The sequence below is a fragment of the Diadema antillarum genome, unplaced genomic scaffold, assembly GCF_040938485.1.
Source record: "Diadema antillarum isolate AM-2024a unplaced genomic scaffold, OU_Dant_1.0 scf00000015, whole genome shotgun sequence".
Taxonomy (NCBI): Eukaryota; Metazoa; Echinodermata; class Echinoidea; order Diadematoida; family Diadematidae; genus Diadema; species Diadema antillarum.
Genome location: NW_027270904.1, coordinates 2,044,336 through 2,071,693, shown reverse-complemented (window position 1 = coordinate 2,071,693; position 27,358 = coordinate 2,044,336). Strand labels below are relative to the sequence as shown.

The window sequence follows — 27,358 nt, the reverse complement described above, 5'->3', positions numbered from 1 at the left end:
ATATAAATTACTGGTCTAAACTCTTTATCACAAGTGTGATTAATAATATATACGTGATCATAGTTTGCCCGCTTCTGTTTTAGTACATAATTTATTTAAGATGGTAACGACGTTGGTGGGGAATTTTAATTCTGTTCAACTTAAATCAGTAAGATTTTACCATGGGCAAGGATTCTACATACCAAGCTGATATGTCTCGTCCCAAAATTGTATATGGCGGATACATTAGGAGAGAAAAATGTAACAGATGAACTCTGCGCGCACATACTATTATGACCCGTTGTAAGGCATTTGCTTACCTTCAATGAATTTTAGACAAGGACAAATTGATAAAATGACCCTTAAACGTATCCCAGTAAGGAGGAAAATACACAGGTCATTCAAGCCCACTTGGTAAACAGGTAGATAATTGTCAAACTAACAATCTATAGAACTACTGATCATCTCGTCATAGTGAAGGACATTTCGAAACTCGCTTTGAAAAAGAAAATAATATTATTGGGTACTTAATTCAGCTCATTGTATGTACCCAAGTTTGCCAAGAGCGTTGAAAAGTGGAGTGGCGTTTTCGTTCAATTTGAAGCAAGGTAATAGTATCAGAATACTTCTTTTTGGTGGACGCGAGCGAATCTTGAGTAGACGTGCGTGGTGCAACTGCTCGGCCTGGTGTCGCACGTACACGCAGGTATCTTGCACCCAACCAACCGCACTAACACACTCACGCACCGAGTGAACGGGTGGCTCTGGAACCCAAGCTTCTGGACTTTGGCCTTGTCTGCGTGAAGCGTGAAACCGTGCTCGCAAACGGAGCACACTAACTACTCATTAATCCTCGATGCTGGCATAATCTGAGAGAGAGAAAAAAACATAACGACAACCCCAAAAGAAGAAGAGGGAAAACAAAGAGGATAGGGAAACGCATGCTCAGGCGGGTTCGAATTAGCAACACTCGAGCAAAGTTCAGTTAGGCAGTCGACAGCCTGCGAAGGCACACGGAGAAGTCATCTCATCCGGTCCGATTGGTAGTGAGAAGAAGAGGATGAATGGAGGAGGTTGTTAATGGTAGTTTGATGCGGATCTGATTAGAGGACAAAGATCAAAAGACGGAATACTGCCCGGATGATATTTTGTTGACTACCCGCTGTGTAAGATGACCGGTGAAAGTGACCCCTTTAATCCAGTAAGTGCTGACCAACGTGTATCGATCCTTTCAGTTTCGTACATGTCCAGATTGCATCGTAATGTCATCTTCATCTAACCGTCAGTCTTTGTTGTTGTTGTTGTTGTTGTTGTTGTTGTTGTTGTTTATTGTGTGTAATGTATTGGCTACCGTTATCTTTCTGGTTTAGTTTTCTTCCTATTTTGCACATTTTTGTTTGCGTGTCACACACCAATCCAAAATCACGGTATTTCGTATTCTTAACCGTCAACAATTTCCCCCTTTTTTTTTCTTATACGGGTTCTCTAAAAGCCCTCTAGAGCACGATCCCAAATACTCGTTTTTCGAAACAAAATATCTTGCAAAGTGAATGCTCTATCGCAACAGTAGGACTCCCTGACTCTATGAAATATCATACATGCGCATTATAAAGTGCATTAAAGTGCATTAAATGAACGTTGTATTCAAAGTGTCGGCCAGCGACTCGCACTGTGACATTTTTTGACATGAGTTTCAGCACCCTCACAGTGTCTTTGCCCTGAAAAATAGGCCTATGAGACGAGGAAACGGATATAGTGAAATTAGCGGGTGTCTGAAGTATGAATGCATCATGACGAGCTATTCATTAAATCACTTAATCCGTTCATATTCTCAAAAGCTGGAATCTATTTGCATGGATAGCGACCGGTATGGTGGGTCGGGCAGCACCTGGATTTTAAACCTCAGGCATACCGTATGGTTGTCATGCATGACTTTTTGTCTATCAAGAAGCGAGCATTGTAAATAAGGAGATATCTTATGATGAGTCTGTATAGATCCAGCAGAATACCGCCATCAAAAGTCATTCGTACCGTGCTGTGCCGTACCGCATCGAGCATGGTATATGATGTAACGTAAACAAACAAACATAGCCATAGTCGAATCAGGGACAGAGAGAACGCCTGGGGTTTTCCTAATTAAATTCCAAGCTTACAGATATATTAGGTTTCTTTGGTTTTTAAACTGTTATACCGCTTTGATTATTGCAAGTCAAATTGTGTATATCCATCGCACATTGTCTTATGTGGCCTTTGTCTTTTATTGGTAAAGCAAATTTCTGCTGGGTTCCCCATACATATTTCATTTTTGATGACAAGGAGTTGTGTCGAAAACGAGTGGAGTTCCAACGTTTCTTTCATAGATCATGTAGATTGCATTCCTTCTTTTCTGTTTTTGTGTGTTTTCCCCTCGACGGCTCTTATGTTATGCAGTCACACCTCAAAGATTGGCAAGACTGCGTGAAAACAAAGCGAACGGGAGAAGGAAAGGAAAAACGGGGAATTTAACCACAGGGCCGATTAATAATGGATTCTCCACGCTTCCCAAAAGAGGGATAGGGAGTCATCCTCTTTCACAAACTACCGTCTACAACAATAGTACAAAGCTAATCCGTGCATTTGCACGCATTAGTTTTCGTAAGATGTTGTTGTTGGTGTTGTTTTTTGTGGTACACTGTATATCCGTTTTTCACACTGGAATAAACTCTTTGCGAATCGTATCACGATTCTTCTTGGTGATATCTCATGATATGCAATGAACTTTGCGCCTTCAAAATAGAACCCGCCAGAGTCAGCAGGGTGACGATTTTGCAGTTGAAGCAGCACGAACGCAACTCCTGTGTATACCTTGTAATAATGAACACCGTATATACAAGCGATCTTCTGCCAGTAATGCGTCGTGGCATAACTTTGCGTCATCAAGATTCTTTATTTACACTGACAACAAGGTACATACGCTTGACCCCTCTTATTGTGTGCCTAATCCATTGAGGGCGCAAACACTAATCAGGCTTAGAATATGATGTAACAAGATTCATTCGGGGACCGACTGCATTGTTATTGCCATCTGTCAGCTATAGTAGTACTAATGCACAATAATCGTCATTTCTAGTAAAAGACTGGTTCGATATTCAAATCTTCTTGAGGTATATTGTCAATCACTCTAATCTATAGGTATCATGCTTGCGAGGATTGTGAATAAGTCGGAAAGAAATCACAGTAATGTTTTGAAAACAAACAACAGACAGTGCATCTCTGTGTTAGATTACAACCTTGTTCATTCTAACAACTCCCAAGAAGGTCTCTATTTTCGTTTCATAAGGCTCATCTTCACTTAATATCGTTACATTTTGTTGCCTGTCTTTGGATATCACGCATTCCCCAAGGTGATTGATTACGTAACAAATTGTAGGTGTTGAAGACCGTCGCTGAAATCTTTTAAACGAGATATGCATAAGCAAGGAGCTTCGAGCGTAAGGTCTCTGATCTCTTCGCTGGGCTGCAAACTATTTTTCTCTCGCATGTCTGCCCCGTTGTTATACCTCATGCTGACTATTGCTCACATTTGGCGAACAACGTTATGTATACGAGGGGGCGGAGACATTCGATTATGTTTTGGTGCGTGTGGGACCATGGACCTACACCGGGTTTACATGCACCTTGAACTGGGATTTCATTTAGTTAGTTCTCTCTTAGTTTTATTTACTGGAGTTGTTACCCCTACAAGGGGCCTCCGTTTAAGCCTTTCGAGACCAACCTTCAAAAATTCCACTCACGTTGTACAGAACAAATTGACCGTGGTAATGACAAGCTTAAGAGTGTTTTGCCTCTTGCTTTAAAGATGACTACAATGTAATGAATTGATACAACACAATATTTCTCAGCTAGTGAAATGATTATAATTTGGGTATAGGTAGGCTAGGCCTACAGGGATTCGAACGTCGGCTATTCTACCAAAAGGCAGACGCTTCAAAAGAACCCGAGTAGTAGACTGCTGTACTTAAAAAAGGCTCATGAATTGATCGTAGCCGCCATGTGACAAGAAAAAGTTGCACTACAGCGATCTAATTTACAGCCTCCCACCATAAACAGCACCTCATCAACGATTGTAGGCACCCGGAGAGGAAACAAATCTGTACCTAGACCATACGATCGCTAAGGATGTAGAACTACATACGCCATCTGTTGAAATATTCTGGATTTGCATCATGATCCAGATCACCATCAAAGACTTAAGAATTACCACCACCAGTTCCTTTTACCACATTTCTTTCTAATACTCATCAAAATCCTTTCACAACAATTAAGTCACATTTTATTCATTTCTTATCAGGAAAGTAAAATTTTTGTTGCTGTTGTTGCTTTTGACATAGAACGCTTTATTGAAAATATTCAGATTTTCTTAAATGTCGAGGTTTGGCAAAAAATGTTTGTTAAAGAAATATGAGATAATCCTGTACGTCGTGTTGAGTAACTTTTCGATCTTTTTTTTTCTCTCGTCTCTGATATGACTTACCTTTGGTCTAATTAAAGTGACTCCTAATATCAACCTTCGTATCTCAAAAAGAATCTTCGAGTATACACAGCGAGGTGACCTTTGTTAAGTGTTTGTCAAATCTTGGTTCAACGGTTAATTAGTTCAACCGCTCAAGTAAACATGCAGTAAAATCATGACTGATCCATTTTAGTACACACAGAGCTGCATTTATTCGCCATATTACACTATGATGATTAAGGAATTCATGATTCTGTATACAGTCATGATTAAAAAAGCTCCGAAAACCAAAGAACTATCGCACATTATTGTCGTTTTAGTAAAGAAGGAGAACTTTTCATTTGAATTTGACCATCTGAAATCCAGGTAAAAGCATACTACAGTATGTCCCCCCCCCAAAAAAAAAAATAAAAATAAATAAAATACAATCGGATTTTCGCATTGCAGCACCCCAAATGATTAAACCAACTAAATGCTACTTCAGGGTCTTGAAATAATACCACATTATAACATCTTAGCTCTATTATGCAGAAAACTCCATTCAATTTGGCTAAGCGGTCACATAGAAATGTGGATTGTTGTAATGCATGTCATGAGTCTGATTCTTCCAAGTTTAGCACTTGGATGGTTTTGGAACTGCATATTAATGTGCGAATTAACACGATAGACCAAACTTGGAGGGAAGAGATTCCTGACATGCTCTACAAAATTCCTAATTTCTCTTTCACCATGCACTGAAGCAAATCGAATGGGGTTTCCTGTAAGACGTGGGCAATGAATGAGTTGTAGTTTCATATCCTGAAATTGTATTTGCATTGATTCACTATTTTTTAAGTTATTGTTGCGGAGGGTACCGTTGTATTTTTTTTTTGGGGGGTGGGGGGGGTGGGTGGTGGGACATACGGTATAGGAAAGTACAATGCGCCAAATGTTGTACTTTTCTATACCGTATGTCCCTTAACAACCGTAACAACCCTTTGACGGTCGCATGAAAAGCCGAAGTTGCCCACTGTTTGTGTCGATTTGATATGCAGCAGACCCCACCTTTCTAGTCATTGTAATTCACTTTACCAGTCGCAATGAGATGTGACGAATAATCGGTTTTCCTGAGTCGAAGTGAAGAAATCGGCGTGATTACTCCAGACGTAGGTAATGTTCCTATATGGGTCATGCAAATGCGCTCACTTCTCAAAAACCCTTTGCTCTCTTTGCAAAACTTTGCTGTGTGCCGAGGACTCGGTCGTCTGTCCGTCACGTGACTAGAATGAAAACACATATTGATGTCAAAAATGTCAATTGATGGATGTTCTTTAGCTTTGATTTTGGTACATGTCTTGTGTGTATATATGTGCGCATAATAGTATGTGCGATGCTGTGGAATATACGTATGTGTGTATGTCAGTCGGTGTTCATACGTATGTGTGTACGTCAGTCGGTGTATTAATCGCCGGTTAGACTGAACAGACAATCGCTAGAGCTAACGTGTGGATGTCAATTTACCATGGACCAAAAGTAGCTTATACACTTCGACTGCAGCAAACTTGGATGATAATGTATTGATGACGGTTGTTGTTTATTACGGTAATCGTTATAAGTATCAATGATACTGCACGATTCTCCCATCAGGCAGTGTTTTCTGAGCAAGCACTGCTCTCTTAGGGGTTATAGCAATCAATCCAGAAAGCAATAATTTTATACATCTTGGTCTAGAGGATGATATTGTTAGTAAAGCATCTTGAGCAAAGATGAACGCGCCCGGCAGAATTTTAACCGCAGAGTCTATTAATGAGTTGAGGGTCTTTTCCCGCTATGTTGTAAATTGCTGCTGGGCAAAATTTGACAGACAACATTTTCGGTGTGTACCTAGTGATCCATTATCACATTGCCGCCATCGGCTTATTTCACACTCATCAGTCACATCACCATTTCTAGATTTTGTTCAGATGAGGAGTTGAAGAGAAATAAAAATGCTTCAAACATGACATGACTTTTTCGCTCTTGTCGCCTCACTGATGCAACCTGGTCAAAGCTACCGCAGTTTGACGGGTTTTTTGTGTGTGTAAAACTCTCCTTTGATCAGGTTGATTACTTCTGCATACACATGCATTGGAGAACCGGCTTCGGTGCAATGTTGACTCAGCGTATTTCATATTTTTACTCCGGCGATTACATCAAATATGTATTTCTTCGAGTAACTCTATTTCTTGATGAAATTTGCATATGTAGTTTAAACGTTCACACAAAGATGAAAGACATATACATTCAGAAATATAAATGAACTTATCTTTTGAGTGCGGCCTCACGCAGAAATTACATCATACTTTCATGACGAGATTATGTATATAAAATGAGAAACATTGTTTAGAAATAACGACGTGGCGGTTGAACAGTAGTAATTCTTAGAGGAGCTGATATACAGATTGTGCATATATTACAGCTGAGGATTATCTGATTATTTCGGTTCTTAGATGAGGATATTATTTAAGTGCTGTCACCTGTTCGACTTTTAATATCTTCCCAGATAGTTAATTGATGTGCTACTAATGGCACTATAACGGTGCACACATAGATAAATCGATTGCTATTCGTTGCGTTATTTTATTCTAATTGCTATTAGTAGACAGTAGGAGCATCCGTTAAAAACAATGTGTTGCAGGAGCTAAGGTATAGCGCTTGGCTTATACCGTATGTCCACCCCAGCCCCCACCCCCCCCCCAAAAAAAAAATACAATTGGACTTTCTCCAACGATAACCTTTAAGTGAATCAGTCAAAATGCACTTTCAGGGTATAGAACTATTACCTACATTCTGCAGAAAACCTCATTCGACTTGCTTAAATTGTCACAGGGAAGGGGGATCTTAGTCAAAAACATATCAAAAGTCCCTCCCCTCCAAGTTTTGTTATAGGAGATGCATTCTTCATTGTGTTCACACCTTACAAATTCCAATATGTACACACTGTGTTCTCTGACAATAATCTATTTTGAAAAAGTGACTGCTTCTTTTCATTTTCAACTAAAGAAACGAAAAATGATTTATATAAAAAAGGACGCAGATATCTGTGTTTTGCAAACATTAGGAAGGTGTGAAAATGAATAATTAAAGAAAATATGATATTAATAACTCGTTGAAGGCTGGATTGAGGTCTACTTCCTTTTCGGCTTTTTGTTTTCTTTGTTTTCTTTCTTTTTCATCGAGGTGACAGCAATATTTATATAATCTACATTTACAAATTTGTGCACTCACATATTGATTTAATGCTATGTACAAAATCTAAATTCATTTGTTGAATGCCCTGTCAGTTGTGAGTAAAATATTTTCATTCGTATGGATGCCAAGAGCTTCCAAGTGGTAAACTTGGGAGAAATAGTTCCATGACATGCATTACGAAGATTCACATTTCTCCGCGACCACTGAACCAAATTGGATAGGGTTTTCTGCAAGAGTTTGAAATCCTGAAATAACATTTTGATTTTCTATCATTTTTTATTATTTTTATTATTTTTCATTATTCTAAAAGTAATGAATGTGAAAATTCCTTCTGTATTTTTTTGGACATACTGCTACAGCATCAGTATAAGTATCTTTTACAATAAAGCTCTTGTTAAAATGTAGAGTCCCTCAATATTGCAGAATTGATGGAAGTGAGTACTTCACACCTAACGAAAGAAAAACTAAGGAGAACAAAAAAGTACTTGCATAATTTCAAATTCCTAATGAGAGGAGAATTTGATTTGTGGGTGCTTATACAGGAGAAAATATGCTTTTTTAATGCGATTTATCCCTGAATTAAACAGTTCTCCCGCTCTCATCGCTTGAATGCATAAATTCTTCCGTCGATGCGATAATTGTTATTCATTTGACAGGTTTTGCCGACCACGCTGTATGAAATTAGACGTCTCACATTATTCACGCATCAGGGACGCTACAATCTGGTGAAAGAGCGCGGTTTCGCGCCTTCTACCATTCGAGTGTAGCGGAGGGATTTGGAGAAAGAGAGCGAGAGAGAGAGGGGGGAGATAGGGAGAGGAAGAAAGCTGTGCTCCAGCAGGGGAGGAAACACTCCAAGAATGACCCAGATTTGTGATGTGGGGTGGGGTGGGGGGGGGGGGGATCTGAACATGATTTGTGACTTTTGACTGATTTCATCACATTCGGTTCCAAATTATCAATGTCGATCATCGTGGATAAAGTTCGACCAAGGCTTCCAATTAGTTAATGTGTTTGTCCCAGACTGGCATCAAACTACCCAGAAGGAAAAGCGAAGAATTTAAGCGATTGTTATTGTCGAACTTAAAGACCGAACGGGAAGACTGTTGAATCTACAGTTTTGTTTCCACTTTTCCCCAGTATTGAAAGCCTAGTCAAACAACATTGGCAGATGGGAGATGATGTGGTAATAGAATGTTTTTTTTTGTTCTCTTAATATAGAGAGTGATATTCAATTTGAGTTACCAAAGGGACCCTGCATTCGTCTTCCACCTTAACCTCACTGTGTATTTCTAAGGCATTGCATGCTGGTACCGATGGTGGACAACAGTGGCAATGGTGGCAATGGTGGTCATGATTGGTATTGATAGCAATGGTGATGGTGTTGTGGCACTTGTTGCAATGGTGGCAATTTTGATTATGGTGGTAATGGTAGCAATGGTAACACAGGTGATAATGGTGGCCTATATGGTATTGTTAGCAACCTGATGGTGATGTGATTCTTGTTGCAATGGTGGCAATGGTGGTGGTGGTGGTGATGATGATGATGGTAATGGTAGCAATGGTAGCAGTGGTAATGGTTTTGATGATGGTGGCACTACTAGCGAAGCTAGCGATGTTATGGCACTACTGTCCATGGTCGCATAGTGATAGTGGCAATGGTTGCTGTGGTGACAATGGTGGTCATGATGACATTGTTAGCAATCATGATGATGTTGTGATACTTGTTGCCATGGTGGTTATGGTGGTTATGGTGGTAATGGTGGTAATGCTAGCAGTGGTGATGATGATGATGGCACTAGCGGCGATGGATGCATCATAGTGATTATGGCAATGGTGGCTGTGCATGGTGACAATGGTGGTCATGATGGTATTGATAATAATCGTGGTGTTGTGGAACTTGTTGCAATAATGGCAATGGTTGCAATGGTGGCAATGGTGGCAATGGTAGCTAAGGTAGCAATGGTGATGGTTTTGACAATGGTGGTTGTTGTGGTCATTAGGGTAATGCTGGCAATGGTAGCAATGGTGATGGTTTTGACAATGGTGGTTATTAGTGGCGATGGTCGCATATTGATGGTGGCAGTGATGACAATAGCGATGGTGGTAATGTTGGGGAAGAAGGATGTTTTCAGTTTAGATAAATATGAATCGATGAACCCAGAGTAGAACTAGTAGCCGGTTTGGGTTTAATTGTAATTCAATGGCATGTATAAATTTGTCGTCGAGGACAAGACTTAGGATGAGTAGGAGGAAGGTATGTAAAGGAAGAATGGCTCTTTCAGAAAACCTAAAAAAGTGAAATTTGATTAGATAAACCTATTTCACCGATTTTGAGTCCTTACATAGAATCGGGTCTTGCGACTGTCTTTAGTTTTGTGTTATACGGTCACAGTCGTTATATGATATTGTACTCTCTTGCTTGAATACTGCTGTGTAGACATACTGTCGTCCACCTACATAATTATGGCTCGCTGAAAGTTTATCTTTAAATTTCTTGAACAATAGAATCCGCTAATTGTCTGGATCTATTATACAAAGGTTTTTGTTCATCCTATTGATGCGTTTGTATGAAGGGGGATAATTCTACCATCCAATTTCGTAGAGAAAGATGTAGGTGGAAAACCTTGGACGAAAAGGATCAGCTTCACAGCATTCAATGAGACAAATTGAGGCGCTGGTGCATTACCTAATTACTTCACGTTGACAAACACTAAGGATCTCATTTGGGGCTAATTTCGTTTTCAGTTTGTTGTAACGCTGATTGTATATTTTGCAGTTTTCCCGTTATGCCTGAGATCGGCCGTCGTCTGCCTTTTCAGGGCTGGCGATTTTAATTTCTTCTGTCGCTCATTAGTGAATTGAAGTCCAAACGTGGCGCATTAGTTTGTCGTCGAACGTTAGCCAACGTTGATATTTACTTGTTTGGATCATTAGCGATTTGATATTTAGAACACACATATACATACACACGCATTCACACACGCACACACATACATATCCAAATGCACACACACACACACACACACACACACACACACACACATGCGAGCGTGGCAAGCTTGTATAAAGCAATTACTTTTTGAGTTCTTTATTCGAATTTCGTTCAATGCCACGAAATCACCATTCACAAAAACAAAACAAAATATTGTACAAAGACAAAACAACATCATACACAAAATTGTACAGAGATATGTCAATCTAACATTATGACTCATTTTGACCGAAAACGAAATGCGTTTTTTTTTTAGCACACATATATTCTCCCAAAGTGCCCCACACTGGAGACACGATAGTTTGCTCAAGGCAATTGGGCACCTTTCACCACTTGTTTCTTGACTTTTATTTTTTTTCTTGCTATAAACCGACCAATCAAAAACCGAATTACACAAATTCCTCTCATACAAAAATACAAGCAAATCTCTACCTGCACATACAAGAACGTACGCCGTTTCTCTCACACCAGCGGCACACCCAAAATTGCAGGTACAATATAATAGTAGGCAGTCAGACACAGTCTCACTGCATACATATCACACAGACACACACGCACATTCTTTAAAAAAAACACCAGCACTTACATTTTGCCTGTTTTCATGGAAGTCTAGTGCATGTATATACAGCGTTGCTAGGATGCAAAATTCGACCTTGTCCTTTAAGCGCGCTCGTACTTAATTACAGATTCATAATAGCTCTGGTAGGTCACTATGGCAATTAATGTCTCTGAAATGTATTAAGGGAGACTTTTATCCTGAATTAATGTGAAAGGATTGATCATTGACTCTAGAACTTGCAGACAATTTAGTAGATTTGATTGTTCCAGTATACATATAGTAGGTTTGCCCTTTATATATTACATACTAATGGACGTCAATATATTGTGTCAGTTTAAACAAGTGAACCGTAACAATAACAATGATAATGATGATAGTGATGTAATAATAATAATAATGATAATAATAATAATAATAATAATAATAACAATAATTATAATAATAATAATAATAATAATAATGATAACAATAATAATAATAATATAACTTCTATTGAACCAAATAAACTCTGCAGAGTGCTCAAGGCGCAGAAATACTGCAAAATTAAAACAAAACTAACAAGTTTTAAATGTAGACAAGACAATTGTATGTGTATGTAGGCATGATATATATATATATATATATATATATATATATATATATATGTTATTTGTAAGGAGAGAGAGAGAGAGAGAGAGAGAGAGGGAGAAAAAAGAGAGAAAGGGAGAGAGAGTGAGAGAATTGTTTGGGTAGGACAAGGACTATTAATCACAGAATAGAGAGTTCAAATCTCTTGGCATCAGCCATTATCCCCTACGTAAGGAATTCTATCCTCATCTACCTTTTTTATAACAAAAAACCCAAACCAGTTTATACTCCGCGGGTGAAGCAAACAAAAAGTTACAAGCCTGATTATTTTTTTTTTTTTGATGTGTGGATCTGATGTATGACAGAAATAGAAAGGTGAGAAGTACCTGTGAAATTGAACAAAAAAACAACAACAACAACTCACCGACAAAGATATCATAAAGTACTTAGTGGAAACAGGAGACATAAAGGCACGTGTAAAAGAACTTGGAGTGAAGCAAGGCAAATATAATGTGGCCTTGAAGGTTTGTTTGTTTATTTGTTTGTTTGTTTGTTCATTTCCATCCGAGAAGATGGCTGGATCGCCCATATTCAGCTAAGCTAAGCTGGTCTTCCATGGGGTCCAGTTGGATGTGAGGTGGGACCACTTCACCGGGTTAAATACCCTGCTCTTTGCGATGAATGAATGAAGTGGGATTTTTACCTGCATGATTTGTTACTCTCTCATCCACGTGACCTCCATTTTATGTCCCATCCGAGGGACAGAGGTCAGTGATACGAAATAAAGTTTAGGGGATACATACATGCTTAGCAATTACAAAACACTGATTTGCTTAAAAAAAGTACAGAAAAAGAAAAAGAAAAGGAAGAAAACAGTTTTTACTACTGTCAAAGGACTTAGATTCCTTGCCCGGTTGGCATACCCCACCCCCAAAAGGACCAACTGAACACACCTCCTTATCCTGGTAATACCCTTGCAATTTATATCTCCGTCCCACGCTTATCAAGTTTAAGGATATTGTTTCATGAGGGTTTTTTTTCCCGAAAATTTCCAAGAAAGTCACAAGGAAATGACCGTGAACTCTTGCACGAAATGACTTTTTCAAAGAGATTCGACAGTCCGGTAATGTTTCCGTTTCCACGAGTGTGATAAATTTAGAAATTTAGGGAGAGAGAGAGAGAGAGAGAGAGAGAACAACAACAGCCCCCCCCCCAAAAAAAAAAAACAAAAACAAAACAAAAAACAAACAAACAAACAAACAAACAACAACAACAACAAAACAAAAACCAAACAACCTCAGACAAACAAATTATATTGCTTTTTTACTACCTTGGTATAGAAAACTGTGATACCATAATCTTTCCTTATCGTTGTAAGAAGTTTTTTTTTTTAATTGCAATACACTGTATATTAGAGGAGCTGATATACAAATTGTGCATATATTACAGTTGAGGATTATTTTAGTTCTTAGATGAATTTGCTATTTAAAGTATTGCCTGTTTGATTTTTTTAATCTCTTACCATATCAGATAGTTAATTGATGTGCTACTAATAACACTATTACGGTACCAACGAAGATGAATTGATATCGATTCGTTGCGTTATTGTATTCTAATTGCTATAAGGAGACAGTAGGAGCATCCGTTAAATATAATGTGTTGCAGGATCTAGGGTCCTGCTTAGTTCTAACAGCTCTCACATAATAAACGTACTGATAAGATTAAGTGACGGCGTTTAATCCTCAAAAAAAGGAACGAAAATCGTAATTTCTACAAAATGCTTCGACAGAGAAGTGAGAACGTGTCTTTACAGAACTTCGTTTCAGGAAGTCATATGTGCGTTTCGAATTTTTTTATAGTGTTTACAACATTGATCATAATGATATTATACTATGATCTTTAATTTTTTCGCTTATCGCCTGCTTATATTTTACAGTCTTACAATTTTGTGTCCATTTGAATGTATCAGTATGGGTTTAAAATGCTCATGTTTTGTTCCTTAAAATATCTTAACCTTAAAAGTTTCAAATCTAGTTTACTTTAAATTCATATATTAGGACCTAATTCATTTGAAACTAGAAGTACAAATTGTTCATTTCGCCATTTTTTTGTACATTTGCTCAAAATTCATATTATATTAGGAAATTGTCATCCTGTATGAAAGATATACATATTTTTTAATCCTTACCAGATTGCAAACGCGTCAGCCTACATGTGGGGATACTTTTTCATCCCTTTTAACTGTTTCCACCGTCTCGGAAGTTTACTGAAAATGTTTCCAAACTCACAGATATGATGTTGGTACTGCGAAAACTTAATTATGTTCACGTAAAACGTGAAAGCACGTTTGCAATTTGTCTATGAGGAAAACTGTGCAAGCTATTCATATCGGTTCTCTGCGTCACTTTAAACAAAACAAGCAAAGTTTAAATTGGCTCCGAGATAAGGTCGCTTTAATTCCATAGGTCTGTGTATTACACATCCAATGCAATTAATGAAATAGACACACCCACAAGCAATGCTTCCAGTGGCGGATGGGGGTGGGGAGTTGGGGGGGGGGGGGGGTTAAGACCCTCCTGTTTTGTGTTTCTCTGTTTGGGGTGTAGGGAGAGTGGCAGCAAATAATATGAATACTTTTTTTTTTGCTTGTCAGCCGATTTTGGGAGAGACGTAGGAAAAAAATGTGAAGACCTTTCTCCTTCTTCTTCTTCTTCTTTTTTTTTTGTTGCTTGTCATGACCCAAACTACCCCCTCCCCACCCCTTAGCAAAAAGCTAGATCCACCCCTTGGTTTAGCAACTTTACAATGAAGTATGAAACCTCCTCCAGGTAGAACGACGTAAGCTGTTAATCATTTCTTCACAAGATGTTACCTCTCCACCAGCCTTCTCATTGTTTACTCTTTCCTTTAATAATAGTGTGTGACATTTACCTTTCTCTTTCCGTTCCAGTGAGCAGATGTTCCATGTATAGTCTTTTATACAAAGTCTTGGTATGACGAAGTTCTTTGATTAAGTATGATTATATATACGTTAAACTCAAGACTCGGGTTCGGACGTTTAGTTTATTCTGAGAAAAAAAAATCGATAATCTGGTATCATGATACATTCACGCATCTTTCCATTATTCTTGGCCTAGATAATGTAAAGACAGTCGTTGGAAAAGGTCAAATATTGGCACAAGTCACTTTCTCTCCCGTGATGTTACTGTAAAGTCTTTGACGTCATCACAATTTATGTCGTGGATTCGCTGTCGGACAAGGAGTATACGAGAAAGATATAATTAGAAACAATATCTGTATCATGTGTTAATCAAATACATAACAGACAATTAGGGTTTATTTTCTTTGTCCTGACTCATATATCACGACCGGTCAGAGGAAAGTAAAGTGCCAAAAGTCATATCAATCTTTAAAACAAACAAACAAACAAACAAACAAACAAACAAACAAACAAACAAACAAACAAAGAAACAAACGAATTGTCGAATAAATAAATGAATGAATAAATATAAACAAAAATGAGTGAATTGAACAATTAATCAATTAATCAATTAATCATTTCCTTTACTGGTCACGGTCTGTGAAACTTCACAATTTCACAGTAAAAGTTGCGGAACTCCCGTCCCGTTCCCATATAAAGATCATGCTATGTTCCTCTTTCATTTCAATCATAGAATTGTGTTTTCTGGGGCAATTGGGAATTAGCATCGATAGGATTGTGTTCATTTGAGACTGAAAATGGCTCATCCACCCACTTTTCTCGGCCTAGATGTCTCCTGCGAGGGAGGTTGAGACGAGGGGTGTCTTTTTTCTTGCCGGTGGTGAAGGTTACTCTTTTGAATGGTAAAGCTGCGGTGCACTGCATGTGGCGGGGAGATCCATCGGACAGCCACTCAAACTGTTTTAACCGTTCAGTGCATGTCGTTAACATTACCGTGGGGAAAATCGATCATCCCTTATTACCGACAAAACCGGAACAATTGGAGAAGATGTATTTGAGGGAGGATGAATACAAAATGTCCAGATTGGATGATGCAGTCATTTTTTCCCCTTGGTGATGAGAAATGCTATTAATGTCGGACCATTTTTGTTGAATGCGGTGATGTAGATGTCATGATAATGATTGAAAAGGTCGTTGAAAGAGATAGATGGATAGATGGATAGATAGATAGATAGATAGATAGATAGATAGATAGATAGATAGATAGATAAATAGATAGATAGATAGATAGATAGATAGATAGATTAATAGATAAATAGATAGATAGATAGATAGATAGATAAATAGATAGAAATAGAGATACAGACAAACCGACGGAAAAACAGAAACGGATGTCTTAGTGGACATTTACATGATTCCATCGAAATGCACAGAAAAATACCAATATTTAATACAACTATGCGCCTGTGAAAATCAAACTTATCTTTCCCTCTCTCGCCTTCACTTGTACAAATATATGTGGATATGAATATAGTATATGAAGAACAATTTCTGATGCTGAATGAAGAAGTAGAGACAGAAAAAAAAGTACGGGAGCTGGTGACTACTTCGTTTTGCTACTTTAAACTTCTCTCCAAATCGCTGGAGCAATAGCAGAGATTCTATACTGCTATAATCTTTTATGCCACTCATCTGAAACATGAGTACACAAGGTGATATAGAATCAAGTGGTATGATATAGATACAATGCATTTTCGTCGTTGCGTCACAATATTCAGTACCACCTCCCTTTTTATGAGTGGAAGTGTCATACCAAGTTACCAAGTTATGAATAAGGCGTGCTATTACAACTGTTGCTGTCACAATCTTCCTTGAGAACTCACAGATAAAAACAAAATCAACAATTAAACTTAAAAGCTTTTAGAAATTATGTTGACATTATTGTATTAGCTTTGAGTAAGTATAACCATGTCATTACATTCCTGACATACAATAAGATCAGGCGAGCTGATGAAGCGTCCAGGATCGGACGTGAAACCGTTCTCGGAATTAAAATGGTAAGTCAAGATAAATTGATTTAATTTAGTGTTTTTATTGGACGTTGCCTGGATGAATCAGAACTTACACCAATTGATTAATGACCTAAAAATTCTTTATTTCCTGTGGAAACAAAATTGAGTTCGGTAAATCCAATCACTTACAGATTTTCACTTCTTTGAAGCAATAAACGATTGATTATAACAACAATTTCTACTTTTCTATATTCGATTGCTACACAGTATTAGGTACCCTGGAGGCATGTGAGACAATATTACGAAGGTAAAACTTTGTAACAACCGGACAAATTGTGGAACAATGTATCCAATGAAGATGGATTGTGCATTTCCTTGTTTAATCTTTGTTAATCTTTTCCGCGCCACGGACATTTAGACATCAGCGTGTAGGCCTGCAATGCTACGGAGTTTTCTGTGCCGCAAAGCAAATAAAGGGTTAAAACAGACACGCCTGTCCAGAGGGGCGCGTTTACCATTAAGTAGTAGATTCACCTTGTGCAGCTCTGAGCTCACACCTTACCTTCTGCTGATGGAATTCATTCATGTACCAAATTTGATGAGGCTGAGGAATGGGAAGCTTCACTTCTAGCATCACGCCTCTTCATTTCATCTTAAGAAGAGTTTGTTTGTTTTTTTCAACAGTGTCTGCAGTTGCAAATACACAGAGGCACCGATGCTAACAGTCACGCGGTTACCCACGGGTATAAACGCAATATCGCATCGAGAATATAGCTACCGTCAGTTATTGCTGGATACCCAGCGTTCATTTAGCTAATGTTTGCATCTGCGGCACAGTTTTGTCCGCCAGAGCGAGCGCAAAATGAAGTCGGCAGCCCCGCGTACCATGGAAGATGAAGAAGCCAGCAGATTTCATCGGCCGTGTCGGCTGTGTTTGCATCTGTTGCCGCGAAGTTAGCGCTACTACACATAAGTGGTCGTATTCTTCGAGGAGTTAATTAGGTACTGTATGTAAAAAAAAAAAAGAAAAATAAATGGAAGCAAAGCAGCCATGAATAAAAGACCGTACACACATAATAGCAAGATTCATATTGATTGGTGAATTAGCAAAATATAAAAGCGGGTTTGAAATCATAATGCCTTCTTTCCCCCAATTTAATGATTTGATTTATGATGTATGATTCTTTATAGAGAATAGACATGGCTATAGTTGTTGTGCCTCTGTCTGTAATTCACTGAATTACACCTTTGTTTGCCTGGCATCTGGTGGACAAATGTCAGAGAGTCAACAACGTGGCATATCAACTATCCACTCCGTGTAAGAGTGACGCCCTACAAGCATATATAAGTATTTGGTTTTAATAAATGCAAACAACCGTCCCTTTCCAATGATTAACAGTGTCCGCTGGTATCCAGCCCGCATATTGATTTTGTAAGCAAACTGTTATCCACGTGCATGGTGGAACCAGCGAAGTCTAATAATACTATGTCTGTACGGTAAATTTCCGTTGTGTCGGAAGCAACGGATTTTTACTGACATGTAAAACAAAGGAATGGGTAACAGTGAAGAGGATCTGGCGGAACTTCATGAATCTTTTTATAGATTGGTCCAGGTGTCAGTAGAGGCCTTACACAAAATCACAAAGTAATGCGAACAGGATTGATGAATAAACAAGAATAGGTATTGACTACTTACCACTACGTGAAAGTGCTTTATGAATATTTTTATGAATATATGAATATTGTTCATATTACATGAAATTTGTATTGATTTATATGTCTTTGCCAACCTATCTCTCTCTCCCTCTCTCTCTCTCTCGCTCTCTCTCTCTATATATATATATAGCCTATTATAATCTTATATATATATATATATATATATGCACATATAATTGTAAAAATTATAAAAGAGAGAGACAGAGAAAGAAAGAGATGTATTTCTCATAGCCATAGAGTTATATTTGATGATGAACGCTTCCATGGAATCATCAATATATTAACACATAATATAGTTAAGGATGAAAACTGTTCAATGATATCATTTGGTATATATCTAACTGCTGCGTTCATCATCTTATGTGAATGCCATTATCGAATCTCATTAATGATACATCGTCCATCTGACTACAAACGCATGACTTTGTAAGGTAACATATTGGACCAGCAAGATTCTAACGTCTCCCCACCTCCAGTGGCGCGAAGGCATATCATCGAGAGATACACAAAAAGCGGTAGAAAATAATACCAAACATACGCCTGCCGTGCGTTGGCTGATGTAACGTGAGAACGGTCGGATATTTGCAGAACTGTCCGCCGAACAAGCCGCGCATGTATCGCCGAGATATGCGATGAAATGTTAGTAGCCCGACTGTCCGCCACAGCTCAGAAAAAACCCTGTTTCACTGTATATGACGTGCGATTGTTTACCCTACAGCGCCGCTGTTCGAGCAGTCGGGAGGAGCAGTGTGGCGTCTCTGTTAGCTTTGGTGGAGTTAATGGTGGATGACGATACAGAGCAGTTTTCTCTACCCCCTCCCCCCCCCCCCCCCAACAAGTTAACTTGAACTGACCAGATTAAACCAATTAAACCCAAACCGAGGAAAATGATTCTCGCAGCATGCATGAAAATCATATTAGCCTCGAATTTGCACCCATGGGAGTGAAGAGATGCTCCACGCGAAATATGTGGAAAAATCGGGAGGTAGAGAGAAGAAGAAATCTTAGAGTAGAAGAAAGTCATGACAATTCTTCTTCAAGAATTTGTCTCTTCATGTTTATTATCCGTATTAGGCCTAATGGTCTGATTTTCTTCCAATACCACCATTTATTAGTGATGAGATTCATTTTAATATGCCGAAGGTAAAGAACCATTAACATTGATTTAGGAGGTTTAATCTTCATTAACATTAACATTATGGATTGCTTTTAATGATCATGCGAAATGACGTTGTGTAACAACTTTAGACTCGTGACTATCCTTATGGAATGTTCGACTTCATTCGATTTCTTGAGCTTCAGAGAGCATCCATCAATTCTAACCCGCTAGCAATGTGTATCCATAATCTGTCATTCCCCGCGATTCCTACCAATGCAAACACTTGAGAAGGACTCAGAAATTCGACATTTTGTTGACAGTCATCCGGCGGACTTCTATCACTGCGTTTGAGTCCAAACAAGCGCGTACGAGAGTGTTTGCCCTGTGGTATACTCCGTGTGAAAATATGCAATGGGTTGAACCACTCATGGCGCTACATCGTTTTGATCCATCCAATGGGGGGCGGCGCATTGTGTGTTTGAACGGCGTGAGTGTTGGCCGTAAGGTGACTTTTGATGGAGCCACAGGTGTATCGTACACAGAGAGCTGAGATAAAACACTCTGTGGGAGATACTTGGGCTGAACCATTAAGAGGAATTTGGGGGGGGGAGGGTGGTGGTTGGAGGAAGGAAAGAGTGTGAAGGAGATATTTTATAACATATTCATATTAAGGTCTGCAGACTTGAACCAAGACACCCTTTTTTTTCATGCCAAATGATAATTTCCTTATGTCATTTTGTTAAACGTCTGTGTTCATGGGATGATGGGCGTGTATGTTTTATTGACTATAGAAACTTTGAGGACTTTATTTCTCAAATGATAATTTCCTTATGCCATTTTGTTGAACGTCTGTGTTCATGGGATGATGGGTGTGCATATTTTATTGACTATAGAAACTTTGGGGACTTTATTTCTCTCCTTCTACCATTATCTGTAGGGTGTGTCGATAATAAAGTGTCGCGATATCCTTGAGGGACACACTTAAAGGTACTGTTTACCATTTGGAACGGTAATTTCAAAAATGTTCGAGTTATCACATTATTTTGATGCATATGTGTAGGTCAGTTGTATCACAAAACATCCTACCATATAAAAATTTCGCAATAAAGCCTAATATATAAGGAAATATGACTATTTTTCTCACTAAATCATAACTGTAGACGATTTAGTCTAGACAATTTTTTGCTATAACTATTGTTCACATTCTTTTTGATATATTTAAGAATACTTAACATTGATTATATAGATTAACTTTTTTACACTGGTTGTTACTATCCCTTAATCATATTTTAGAACTATTTTGAAGCACTAAAGCTGGGTTTTTGTTTCGTCTGTAAATGGTAAATAATGCCTTTAATGAAACATTGCGACAGTGTATTATCACAAGTAATCTTATGAGAACAAAACAGATCCTCCCATCTTGCATGAGTTTTTGTTCGAGGTCTTTAATATCAATCTAAATTAAAACCAAAAATGCTGCAATGAAGACATGGATTAGGTTCAACTTCAGTTTGTTATACTTTCGCAATTTCATTTTTTTTTCAAAAAAGCATCATTTGTAATATTTCCTCATGTTCCTAGGGAAAAGTAGAATTTATTATTGACCACACGTAACCACCGACAGTGACCATGCACTGTTCGTAAAGAAGGAGAATGTACAAATCTTGCACAATAACTACTATGCCTATCATGCCTAGGTTTTGTTGTTGTTGTGTTTTTTATCTTTCTTAGTGTTGTTCTTGATTTAAGAAGTGATGATAGTGAGACAATTCAATTCAATTCAATTCAATTCAATTCAATTCAATTCAATTCAATTCAATTCAAATCACTTTCGTTCTTTTGCAAACAAAACATGACAAAAAGTAATTAAGAATGATCTTAGGTATACATTTGATTGTGAACAAAAATGATAGTTAACAAACAAAGATAATACATGCATACCTGCAAAGTACAAAGTTTTAAAAAAAAGTTCTAAAAGCATGCTAGTTTATTGTGAACCACTCAAAGAATTCTATGAGAACCTTAGCAAGGTTTTACTGGATGGACTGTTCTTGATAATTATAAACCAGCAAAACAAACTGTATGGATGAAAATGCCCGTTTCTCTTCTCAGAGCCCCAAGCACACGAAGATGCGAGGTAGGAAAACCAATGGATGTCTGCGGAGTTCGCACCGGTAATATCCAGAAAGTGTAAAAAAAAAAGGAGGATGGAATTACGCATTCCTATAATCAAATTCTGCGTCCGATATCGTCGGCCTGTCGATGAAGTAAAATCATACTGACCATCAATGTACATGCACGCAGCGTTGAATACATTAAGGTCGAAATGTCTGTTCCCATCTGTACAACCTAATAGATGCCGAGATCAGATTATCGATTATAGGCACTTTTTGCAGGATGTAATCGATAGGTTCTGCATTATCAATGGTTTACTTCCGGGTAATTCCTGTAGGTAAATGAATGTGTTCACACGCGCACCACCTTGAATGATGTCCAGATCGAAAGAAGGAGAGAGAGAAGGAGAGAGAGAAGGAGAGAGAGAGAGAGAGAGAGAGAGAGAGGGAGGGAGAGGGAGAGAGGGGGGGGGGAGAGAAAGCGTAAAAGATGATAACGATACACGAAAGAGAGAAGGAGCTATTACTACCTTCGCATTTTAATGATTTTTTTTTTTCTATTTGTACCATTGCGTATAGCATTGTTTAAGGACACGAACTGCTTTCAGGTGTGATCTGACTATTGGATTTTGCATAAGACTGACGAGAATCAATGCGGCTTGGAAAAACAAAAACTTAAAGGATAGCCTATCCCTAAACGAATAGATTCATTTTGGTGCCTTGGGCGGAAATATAGAATAACAACCGTTCCAAGAGCTAAAAATCAAGTTTGTTTTAAAATCAAGGAGATAGTCAATATTAGTCGCTGGTATTTTGTGCGGTATTTGTTCAGAAGTTCACCTTTTATATTTCTTTCAATTCTTGATTCTGTATTTCTCTTTTATTTCTTTTTCTTTAAGCGTCAAAGGGTGATAAAACAACCCGAGTCCGTACATTTCATACTGGGATGAGTAAAATAAACTCATAAATTATTAGTAACATGTACTTTTATATACAGGAAAATATTGCAATCTGCTAATCCATTGAAGAATGGATACAGTACATTTGAATATACATACATGTACATTACGTGTGTATGCGTGTTTGTGCGTTCATACATACACGCATAGTATAAACAGTACCAGGAGATATTCTTTTATAGAGGTCGACTATCGGCACAGAAACTGCAGGTTCTCTTAACATGCTCACCCTGGTATACGGCTATAGTGATATATCTAATGAATGAGTCAAGTCAAATGTTTCTGCGTATACGCCCAGTCTCATGCCAGTTGAGCAAGCGGAGTCGCAAACCCAACATTGATAAGTAATATGTCAAGATTCATTCCATCTTTCATGTCGTATCGAAGGAACCTGTAGATAACATCCAGTTTATCACCGGGGGCCCCATCTTGGTACACCGCATCTGATAACATTGGAGCCGCAAGACGGCGCCTATCGGATGTACTAACTTTTTCACTCTGTAGCACACTTTCGGCACATAATGTTCTGCCCTAGCTTGTATAGCAGAAAACAACAGTGCTATTTCCTATTTCTTGCAGTCATGAAAAACGAGGGAAATTATGTCTTTTCTTACAATGTGGGAAGGTGACCTTAATTACTCACAATACCATTTTCACACTGCTTAACACACCATCTAACACGGATCTTTTCTGTCGAGCGTAAAAAGCAATACGCCACGGTTTCCAACTCTGAACATCATGGAACATAAATTTAGATTGCGTTATCATCTTATATTCTAATATTCACAAACCGTAGGACATTCTCACTTGAGGTCTTGTTTGATATCAGGTGTAAGCAGACGTAAAGACAAAGACTCCATACAATATATTTGTGTTAAGTTCATTCGAGTGTTTGCTGCTGCATTTTGTTTAAGATTTCCGATGCCTCGCATATCCTACTTCGTAGTCTGGTTTCTAACTGACATCAGGGAATTAACCTTTGAAGACCCCGCCATCTCCTTGTCGTAAATCATCCTCCGGTATTTATTTCATTTGTAATTAAGACGCCTTGTCTGCAGATTCAGATTTCAATTTGCCATAGCGGCCTGGTCTTTGCGGAAATTCACAGGACAAATCTGATTTAATCAGTATTCTGCACCATGCAGGTGACCTATTCGATTACCATCCGTAATTCTTGGAGCTGTGAACGAGAGATATGTCTTGAAGTTGATAAAAAGAGAGAAAAAAGGTTTTCCCATGAGTAGCTCGTGTTGCGGATGTTGGACGAAGTATCCGTAAAATATAATAAAAATAATAAAAAACGAGGATAATTCTAGTGTGTCTTGCATGTCTTGATCATAATGTAGTCCAGTAACATAAATTGATCCACTGACATTTTCATTTTCGCACTTTCTATCCTATCTAAATATTATCTCCCTACACTCTCTCCCTCTCCTTCTTCTTCTTCTCTTTCTCTCATTCTTTCTCTCTCTTCCCGTCTCTGTTTCTCTCTTCTTTTTTCTCCTGTTGCTTTTCAACGTGTAGGATTGTAGTACATTGAATCTTCCCAATCTCTCTTGACTCTGTTGCTTTCTCCATAACCTTTTACCTGTGTTCATACTTATAAATCACGTTCCCTTTTCCGTGTGTTCAGCTTTTGGTATAACGCGCATGTACACCTACACATACGTACAGACAAAGACACACATACACATTCACATACAGCACATACACACAAACACACTTTCTCCTTCCCTTAACCAGGGAGGTGGTCTCTTCCCACCTCCCTGAATCAACTTGCTCCATACTGAATTCTGAAATGCCCATAGACTTAATACGCATGCCACGAGGTTCCCGTACGGAACGGGTTAATAATCTGTCTTCCTCTTTCCTTTTGTGTTCAATTAACCCATTGAGTACGTGAACCGGCAGCGCCACATAATCCTACATGCGGAATTACAACACTCTGAAGCAGCGGGTGAATTGCTGTTATATCCCCCTCTCTCTCTCTCTCTCTTCCCTCACCCCTCCCCCCACCTCCTTCTCTGTTTCTCTCTTTCACTCCCTCCGCTCGTGGTTACATTCAACCTTTTTTTAGTCTTTTGTGTTTTTAAGCTTGTCTCTTTAGTTGAAACGACCTAATTACGAAATTGTCTCAAGCCATTCGTGGACGTCCGTGGGCAAACACGAATGTCGCCAGAGAAGAGGTGGTACTTGCAGAAGTCTTTGTTTTATGAATCACGTGCTGATTTTGCGGGAAGTAGATTAAAAAAAAAGAGTGCACCGTGATGATCAAACAGCAATCTTTCTCTTTTTTTTCTAATTTCAGTATGTTTTTCAGTATGTTTTCAGTATGTCTTTTTCCTTTTATCTTCTTGGTTTTTTAATACATCAAAGGTCTACCTAAATTTCCTTTCTGAATCCACTTAGACTTCCCATCTATCTAACTAACTATATATATATATATATATATATATATATATATATATATATATATAGTAAATAAACGAATCAGTAGAAGAAGAACGCCGTAAAAAATAATAATAAATCCTAGATCTTGAAGATCTTAAAAACGGAGCATAGCTCTCAAATACTGAAAGGCAAGGTCACACTCTTCATCAGTGCCCATGGAGTGACAAAAGATCTTAATCAAACCCGTTTCTGAAACAGACATGAAAACACGTCTGATCATGGGCAATATATATATATATATATATATATATATATATATATATATATATATATATATATATATATTGTAGTTGCTCCGCGTATTGGCAGTACTAGAAATAGCAATAATAATGCATTCCTCTGTTGTGACATTATTATTGCTCTCTCTCTCTCTCTACATATAATATATATATATATATATATATATATATATATATATGTATATATATATACATATATATATATATATACATATAATCATATATATTATATATATATATATATATATATATATATGTATATATATATCACATATGATGCGTATATACAAATATATACTGCAGTACTAAAGAAAATGGGACTGACGTCATCTTCGAACCATTTAATCACGTGATCTTACTTGTATTTCTACGACCCGTGCGTGAAATCTCCCGTGGTGTTCTCGTTTTTGACAATTAGTTCATTAGCACCATTCAATCGTCAATCCCTCGCCGCTCCACATGCTTTCACGACGCCAGAAATAAAATCCCTGTGAGATATTGGGGGAGGTGGAAACGTCCGTGCAATCACTCCCACATTGTTGGATGACGTCTCTTGTGAAGCGTATACCGACTCAACGAGTTGAGAGATGCTGACTGGGGCGTTGTCCAATTTTTGAAGAGATGCTCTTAAGGCTCGATGACTTTGCTCGAGCATTAGAAGGTATCATGCGCCATGCGATCACCAACAAATTGAACTCTGCTTTCTCCGCATTTTCCTTTGTTTTTGATAGCTTAAAAGCAATCGCAGGAAACATGCATCAAATTAGGAGAGATACATTATGAGAATCATTGAAAGAATGTTGATGTTCCATTCTCCAATCTCACAGGCGTCTTTTATTTGTATATATATATATATATATATATATATATATGTATACATATATATATCACAGTCAAACCTGTCTATTGCGTTCACCTTCTATAGTGACTACCCGTCCTGCCGTATGCGACCACTAAACTCAATCCCCCCAAAGAAAAACCATGTTCACTACCCTGTCTATAGTGACCACCTGTCTACAACCCATTTTTCGTCTCCCTTTGGGTGTCCGCTATAGACAGGTTTGACTGCATGTTAAGTACTTCGTAGTCCACATGTCGGTACAATGATATAAAAAAAGAAGAGAATTAAAAAATGTGCTGTCAATACCAACAGTTTATTTTAAGAACACAAAAATTTTTGTATTTGTAGCTACAGACACTCCAATGCTTTTAAGCACCATGGGACCCAGATAACATAGAATAAAGGCAAAAATAAACATAAGGAATATATATATATCTATATATATATATATATATATATATATATATATATATATTTATACATGTGTGTGTGTTTACATATACGACTTATTTTTCTGACAAACAACAACAACAACAACAACAACAAAATCTTGACAGTTTCATCACATGCCTGCGAACGGGAATTTGGGATACGTACGTCAAGCCAATAATCCGCCCTGCCGCGAGTCGATCTGCTCTGCTCTCCTCCCGCGAAGCTTACTCAGCCCCGGGCTCATCTCTTGCGGCACGAAGCAGTAGTGCGTGTAGATCAGATGGCGCGTATAGCACGGTTATAAAGCCACATCCTACACAGTTCCAATACTGGCTGTGTCTGTACACTGAAATTCAAGTGAAGAGAGAAATACTGACATACATACATACATACATACAGACAGACAGACAGACAGACAAAAAGAAAAAGGCAGAGAGAGAGAGAGAGAGAGAGAGAGAGAGAGTAAAATGAAGACAGACATTAGAATAGAAAATATTCGGTTCAAAGCTCTTTTATTTGCCTTATAGGATAACAAACAAGTTATTGATATCACATGTACTAAATTCATTTTGATAATTGCGTCATTGAATAATTCATTCCATTTAATCTAATTGAATGCCTGTTTGAAGTGGGAGGATGCTTCTCGAGCCGGTGCAACGATCTACTACGCTTAATAACAGAGAAATATACTTATTAATATTTTCCTAAAGGGAGCTGTCTTCCAGCGCGCCTGATCATTTCCATAGGATAAT

General features: G+C 38.1%; 1 protein-coding gene across 1 annotated transcript in view; it reads left to right on the top strand.

Moving 5' to 3' along the window:
* The first annotated feature begins 1,073 nt into the window (after window positions 1-1,073).
* The window catches only part of LOC139724777 (metabotropic glutamate receptor 3-like), a 117,560-nt gene continuing 91,275 nt past the window's right edge, over window positions 1,074-27,358 (top strand). Inside the window, exon 1 of the mRNA XM_071635893.1 lies at window positions 1,074-1,180. The gene's annotated coding sequence lies outside the window, so the exon portion shown is untranslated. The remainder of the gene's footprint in view (window positions 1,181-27,358) is intronic.